Consider the following 7,514-nt stretch of genomic DNA (forward strand, 5'->3'; position numbering starts at 1 on the left):
TCACAGCTCTGGCCATTACGGCCAATTGGGGAGTGAACCATCAGATGGAAGACCTCTCTCTCTGCCTCTCCTCTCTCTGTGTTACTCTGACTTTTGAATAAATAAATCTTTTTTTAAAAAGTTATTTGGCATATCACCTTTACTATAAAAATCACATCTGAGCAAGGTTTCAGCTCTGGATGCAACAGACTGTCACTGGCTAAGCGGTAATTACAATGTACTGACCTCATCTTGCTGGCAGCAGAACCCACCAGCACAGCCCCTTCTCTGTGCTGACACCACTCCACATGCCCACTGCTCTCCTGCATGCTGCTCTTGAGCTCTAGCCTTTTAGTTTGCAACCAACCAACCACGGTTGGCTGTAATCACACACATCATGCTGCAAATATCACATGTTTGAGAAAGGACTTACTATTACAAGCCCACTGGTGTGTGGGAATGGGGATGGCTGAGCACACCCTGGCACCTGCTGCTAAGAAGTGACACAAAGGGCCCCAGGTCTCAGAGCTTATTCTTTGAGTGTTTACAGCATCTCTTGGTTTGGTTTGAAGAGGTCAATTATTTCTGAGTTTTCAGTCCAGCGATCTGACAGCTACCAAGAAATTAATTCTCCCTTTCCTTAATCAGGCATTTGAAACTTATTAGCAATATGTGTATTTCTTCATCTTTGAATAATGACTACTTCTCTGAAGAAAACAGTGAGAGACACCAGGCAGGTTTTCTCTGGTAGGGTAAATCACACTTAGTAATATATCATTCGAATTAGTAGATCACTTTCCATTTTGACTTAAAGATCCTACCAGTTTCTGCTTACTACGTTGTCTTCAGAACTCTTTCACATTAAATATGACTAATATACATTTCCATATTTTGAAAGAGAGTATAAAAACGTCTCACACTTTTCTTTTCCCTTTTGCAGCAAATAGGCAAAGTCAGTTCAACACACCAGTATTAGAGGGGGAAAAAAACTCAACAAATTAAAATAATATTCAAACCACAGCATTAAGCATATCTACATCCAGCTCAACATCAACATTTATAATATATCAGTAATTTTATCAGATTTTCTCTGTAGGGAAACTTTATTAATATGTTCTGATTATTTACAACTGTACAAGCAAAGCACACTCCCAAAGTGCACATATTTAATACAGTATCAACTATTTGCATTTACAGGATTTTTCAACAATCAGAAAAAAGATCACCTGTTTAAGATCCTTAAGGTATATTACAAAAACTACTGCTACTTCTTGTACTATGGTATGCTTACTCAGTAAAACTAGCAACCAAATATCCACACAGTAACTAAGTAATTCTGACCCACTCATGCCAACCTGGGGTGTCTCCATGAACTCTAAGCTGTCTTATACAAAAGTTAAAGCAAAGTCATTTTCAAGTTTAAATGCAATTCAAGCCTTTAAATATTGGATGGAAATATTTTTTTAAAAATACCTCAGTCTTGTTAAATAACATTTCATGGACTAAACTGTATGGTTGCATGTAGCAGGAAATATTTTAATGTCTGCTGCTTAGAATAATTAAAGAAAAAATGTTGGGGGCCAGCACCGTGGCTCACTTGGTTAATCCTCCACCTGCAGTGCTGGCACCCCATATGGGCACCGGGTTCTAGTCCTGGTTGCTCCTCTTCCAGTCCAGCTCTCTGCTGTGGCCCAGGAAGGCAGTGGAGGGTGGCCCAGGAAGGCAGTGGAGGGTGGCCCAGCTACTTGGGCCCCTGCACCCACATAGGAGACCAGGAGGAGGCACAAGGCTCCTGGCTTCAGATCGGCATAGCTCTGGTCATTGTGGCCATTTGGGGGGTGAACCAATGGAAGGAAGACGTTTCTCTCTGTCTCTCTCTTTCACTATATAACTCTGTCAAATAAATAAATAAAAGAGAATAATTTTAGGCATTTTAAAACAAAATAATTTGTATTTAAATTTATTATAAACTTGATAACTTTAGTGCATCCTTGTTCTTCAGAAGTACACTTCTAGAAGTGAATCAATGAGACCCTCATCTTGGAGGTAAAAAGAGCAACAATTTTTGTCCTCCACCAGCCAAAGAGGGAAATAAAACCACAAACAGCATCCTCTCACCATTACATAACTTTTAAATGCATGTGCTGATGCAGAGGTTCAGGAAGACATCCTCATGGAGTTAAGATGAGGACTCTTCCGAGAGAGTGCCTGGGGGCAGGGGAACATGGACAGAAATGTGCATGGAGCAGGTGCACTAGGCCAAGAGCCAGAGCAGCCAGCTCACAGGAATCAAAACCATTTCATGATACAACATACTGGCAACATGTCAGTGGCCAACAAAGTATATTTTCATTTAGGTTCTATTCACATGTTTTGAACTGATTTTAGGTAATAGCCACTTGCAATTGAGGGGAGAAGCTGGCTACTTACTGGTAGGATGTCAAAACAGAAAGCTTTCAGGTTTCTCTAGGGTGTGCTCTGCAGGTTCTTTCTGCCCACTGGATCCAAAAAGGCCTATATGTACATTTAGATGTATTTTTAAATGCTAGAATCATTTGTTAACAGTTTAGATGAAAGCACAGCTCCCATGCCAGTGTGTCAGTGACCTGACACTGCCAACCCCCTTCCACTTTGAGGCCAAGGCCACCCTTGACAGCCCTCATCATCTGCTGGGGCATCTGAGATACGCACTTGTAGATCAATATTATTTAAAAAAAAATAAAGTAGCATAGTTCCCTTAATTTAGAAAACTTCACTGTATATAGCTTGCATTCAGAACCACACAGAGGCTTAATAGAAAACACCAATCTGTTGGGATAAATGCATTTTCTATCCTGAAAAAAATCAGACTTACACATCACCTCCAGTTAAGCACCAACCAAAAATAAGGTTTATATTAATTAAATCCTGAAAAATAGTTTTTTTCAGAGGGGGAGAATCTGACTCACAGAAGAAAAAATAACTTGCAGGCATTCCATGGGGCTCACAGATACTGCAACTGCCTAACCAGCGACTCATTCTCATACTGAGTGGGAAAAGTGTTTCGTTTGTGGCTAATGCAGCTCTTTGCAACCCCTCCCAGACATAGAATTTTTACTGAGGAGACTTGGGGGAGTGTTCTGTCCTCTGTGAAGACACTTTTCAACAGCTGGTGGTGAGGGCCAGTGCCCAGGCTGCTTCCCCTGGTCTTTGGGGACTGTGGGAGTGGACTTGAGGGCAGGGGACTCCCTCTATTTCTACACAGGTGCAGCAAGCTTCTTCTCCTCCTTCCTACAACTGCCAGCACTTGACTTTTGTTCTTTTGGGGGTTGCAGTGGGGAAGAAGGTGGCTCTTTACTCATTCTCTGACAAATCTGGGCTTTCGCAATTCTGTGGCAGCTCCATGCACCTGCTCTGATTTACACGCAGTTGTAGTAAGGACAGAAGGGAGTCTGTCCACACTGTGGGTTTCCCTCTGCTCTTCTGCCACCTTGGGATCCTCAGGTAAATGGGCTAGGGATGGGGATCGTTCATACATTGCTAATACAGCACAAGAAGCCAGCAGTGAGGGCTCTCTGGGGACCACTACAGGAATAGCGTTCCTACTTGCATCTGCATGGAGGCTCCTTTCCTTTGATAATCCTATTACCGAGCTAGAGGGCCTGTTTTCAAACAAGTCCTCTGTCTTCAAATTGCCTGTAGCTCCAGGTAATGGGGGGGAGTTGGACAGCCCCAGTTCTAAGTTTGTAATGGAGGCTTTGGTCGTGTTGGAGACTGAGTTTGGCTGCTTGTAAACTTCTCCTCCCTTTTCTTCCTATAGCCAAAGGAATTTTTCTTGATTCTGGGAGGACACAGTCTGAGTGAAGTCAGGGGAGAGGCTGCAAGCTTGAAGGTTGGAGATGTAAACCCATGTATAAATCCAGTATTTGGAAATAGAGTTACCAAGGGTGGATCGAAATAGCTATGCATTGTTGACAATGTCTGGGGGCAGTCAGGCTGTACAGAGGAAACTGTTGTTGGGGACTGTATACTGGAGGTAAATAAATGACATGTAACACTGCTTTGTATAAAGGTTCATGTAGAGAGACCTAAATCCATTCTTTGGCAAAAATGGGATTATAGCTATTGCCTTTGCTTTTAGCTGCACTTTAATTGGTTTTCCTTGAAAAGTTTTGACTTTTTGCAGATATTTGTAAGCCTGTTGTGCATCAGCTTCTGCTTCAAATGTAATAAATCAATTATCATTATGGGCAAATTCACAGTTAATAAATTTCAGTAAATTATTTCCTTTGAATAGTGCTTCTACTTCTTCCACAGGGGTAGATTCAGATATTTCTCGCAATATTACTATACAATGATTTTGATTTGGCCTTACTTTTTCTCCCTTCTCATCCACCTGGACTAAAGGTAAAGATCTTAGCACTTCAACAATCAAATCCACACTAGTACTGAGTTTCTTGATATGGTCAAGGGTAGCTACCATTGTAATTAGAGCATACTGATCACTATCCATATGTGATGTAAGATACATGGCACTAGCAAGAGTCTCCCTAGATAAGCAGAATTCCAATTCTTTTTAAGTACTTCTTGAGAGTCTTCCTGGCTTTCTGGTTGAGATTCATTTCCTCCTGTTTCACTATTTTCAGGTAGAGATTTGTATTCTGCATGATTCAGAGCCAAAGCGCTCATGTCTGTTTTGACTCAGGTAAATCTGGTAATGCTGCATTCTCACGACTTTTGTCACCATCACCACTGACATCCAATCCCTGTGGGCTGCAGTCTGCACCATGGCCGGTGGTCTCCTCCCATGCAGCACTCAAACCGACAGCTGCACTACTTGCTTCCAAATCTAACATGAATCCTCCACACTTTCGCATTAGGGTTTAGCTCCAAAAAGTTAGTTGTTGCTACCTGACTCAAAGCTGGGATGGAACTTGTTTGAGAAGTGGTTTGAGATACAGGACCATTCATCAGATGAGAGCTGTCCTTGCCCTCTTGGCCTCTCTGCCTGCAGTTCAGCCACAACTTTAGCGTCCTGACCAGAAGTCATGGGTTCCACTTGGAGAAGTTTAATGTAAACTTCAGGATGCTGCCAGCACCGCCTGCCCTGCCTGACTGGCATCTGGGGGGGCTCCTTGCTGCAGCCACGGTGCCTGGCGACCACACAACATGCAGGGAGAGCTGAGGAGGGAGACTAGGAAGAGGCTGCACTGCGGCACTAGGCTGGACGCAGGGAGCAAGGGCCGGCATGGGCCGGGTGCAGTGGCGGAAGTGGATTCTTCCCCTTTCGGGCCGAAAATGTCTCAACCTCGAGACTCTGGATCCCCAACACTCCTTCCCTTCGCATGAGAACACACCTAAATAAATCCTTAAAAGGTTGTGTGTGAATCAATCTGGCAGAAATTCACTAAATACCAAGTTGATAGCATCCATCATAGCGTAGATGGGAGACTGAGCAGAGCCCAGCATCGAACCACCGTGCTTCTGATGAGAATACAGGGCCCACATTTTCTCAGAAAGGAACACTGGAGGGACCCAGCTTGAGGTGGGTCAGAGGCAAAAGTGCTAAAAGGATAATAACTGGGCAATCTCAATGAATGGGACTCACTCATGGTATTTCTGTAAGTTTGAAACAATTTCAAAATTCACTACTCTTAAAATGACCAAATTGTGAGACGACAGTATCCACATCATGTTAGTAAAGCAGGAACAGCATCAAATACTATGAAGGCTAAACCTTACCCAATTGCTATTAGGCCGAAGTTGTAAAACTTGTCCCCTTCTAAGCATCTACATGCTTGTGTGGAGACTGCACAAAAAATAGAATAACATTCACAATGCATTTCTTTTTGGGAATATATTTGTGATAGTTTGGAAACAGCTTGATCTTTCTATTTTAAAGGTTTTGAAAACCCTGTTGCTCTTTAAAAATAATTATTTTATTTTTGTACTTGAAAAGTAGAAATGGGGTGTATCTCAAATCTGTTGTTTCACTCCCCAACTTTATGCCACAACTGGGGCAGGACCAAGTTCAAACCAGCAACCTGAAACACAATCTTGGTCTCTACAAGGGTGGCACGGACTCAACTCCTTTAACCCTCATCACTGTCTCTCAGAATGCTCACCAACATGAAGCTGGGACCAGAAGCAGAGCTGGGACCTTTCCCAGGCTCTCTGACATGGGATGCAGGCATCCCGAGCAGTGGTCACACCGCTATGTCAAATGGCCACTCCTTCATTTTTAATTTAGTTTTTATTTGGAAGTCAGAGAGACTGAGAAAGACAAGCAGCAGAAGTCACTCATCTGTTGGCTTACTACACAATGCCCACCACAATGAGGGCTGAATTAGATGAAAGACAGGAGTCGGGAGCTTCATCCAGGTCTTCTACATGGTTGACAGAAATGCTTGGGCCATTATCCACTGCTTTCTCAGACAAACTAGCAAGAATCTAGACTGTAAGAGGAGTTGCCAGGACTCAAACCTGCACTCCAGTATGAGATGCCAATGTCAGAAGGGCAGCTTAACCTATTGAATCACGTGCTAGTCCCTGCATCAATTCACACCAGTGCACTCACCCTACCCTGTATATATTCAAAGAATGCAAAGTTGGACCTCCCCTCCCTTTCCTTATTATAAAAGCCTCAGTCCTGCTCCACCTCAGAAGAACCACGGTTCAGTTTAAACTGAATCTGTCTCCCAATTTGCAATCCTATTCTGCATCTGAAAAACATCTCTCTGATTTTATTTTGATCTCATTTATGACCATTTGCTTTATATAATCCAGGACTCTCTGGTCTTGTCTCCATGCCTACTGGCAGATTTGAGAAAATGTTTTATGATATGTATTTTCACTTCCCTTGGGTGAATACCTGAGGGTTAAAATGTTAGATAAGTGAATGCTACATTTTTTTCCCTAAAAACTCTTCATTGAATTAGAATCCATATGACTTACTGCTTATAAAAGATGTTCTTCAGAATCACATCCTCTACAGCTTTCCCTCAGATGTCTCAAGCAGGGCCTGAACTTCCTTGGTGACATCCATAATCATATCCTTGAATGTGACTAACTCCTAAAATATGGACATCCTTGCTCAGTCAAGGCCATCTATCCCAGTGTCTAGAAAGAAGGTCATAACTGTACCAAAGGGGTGGCTCTAAGGATAGAAAATTTAAACCATGGTTGGGATTACCCTCAAGTATTTCCCTGTGCTGGCCTTCCATGTGTCTTTCCCGCACAATCACTGGGATATGTACACAATCTGAACAATCAGTGATTTCAATATATGGGAGTGCATAGCTATGCTGTGCACCTGTAGATGTCTGAGTAAAGTGGGAAATTATACATGATTATAAATTTTTGAACTTAAGAATACAAAACTATTTCCTTATCAGTTTCAAATGCATCTCCTAACTCATTATGAGACAGCTAAGCATGAATTAATTCTGACATATCAAATATGACCATGAGTTAACTATTCTCTGATATGAACATTAGGTTTCTCCACAAAATGACTGAACCTTGGAAGAGGCAAAGTGCTAGAGTATATGGTGTTT

At 42.4% G+C, this 7,514-nt stretch overlaps 1 pseudogene; it reads right to left on the minus strand.

The window, feature by feature from the left end:
• Positions 1-3,032: 3,032 nt before the first annotated feature.
• Positions 3,033-5,008, minus strand: LOC103345786 (la-related protein 4B pseudogene; annotated as a pseudogene).
• Between the last annotated feature and the right edge of the window lie 2,506 nt (positions 5,009-7,514).

The sequence above is a fragment of the Oryctolagus cuniculus genome, chromosome 15 (assembly GCF_964237555.1).
Source record: "Oryctolagus cuniculus chromosome 15, mOryCun1.1, whole genome shotgun sequence".
In the NCBI taxonomy this organism is placed as follows: domain Eukaryota; kingdom Metazoa; phylum Chordata; class Mammalia; order Lagomorpha; family Leporidae; genus Oryctolagus; species Oryctolagus cuniculus.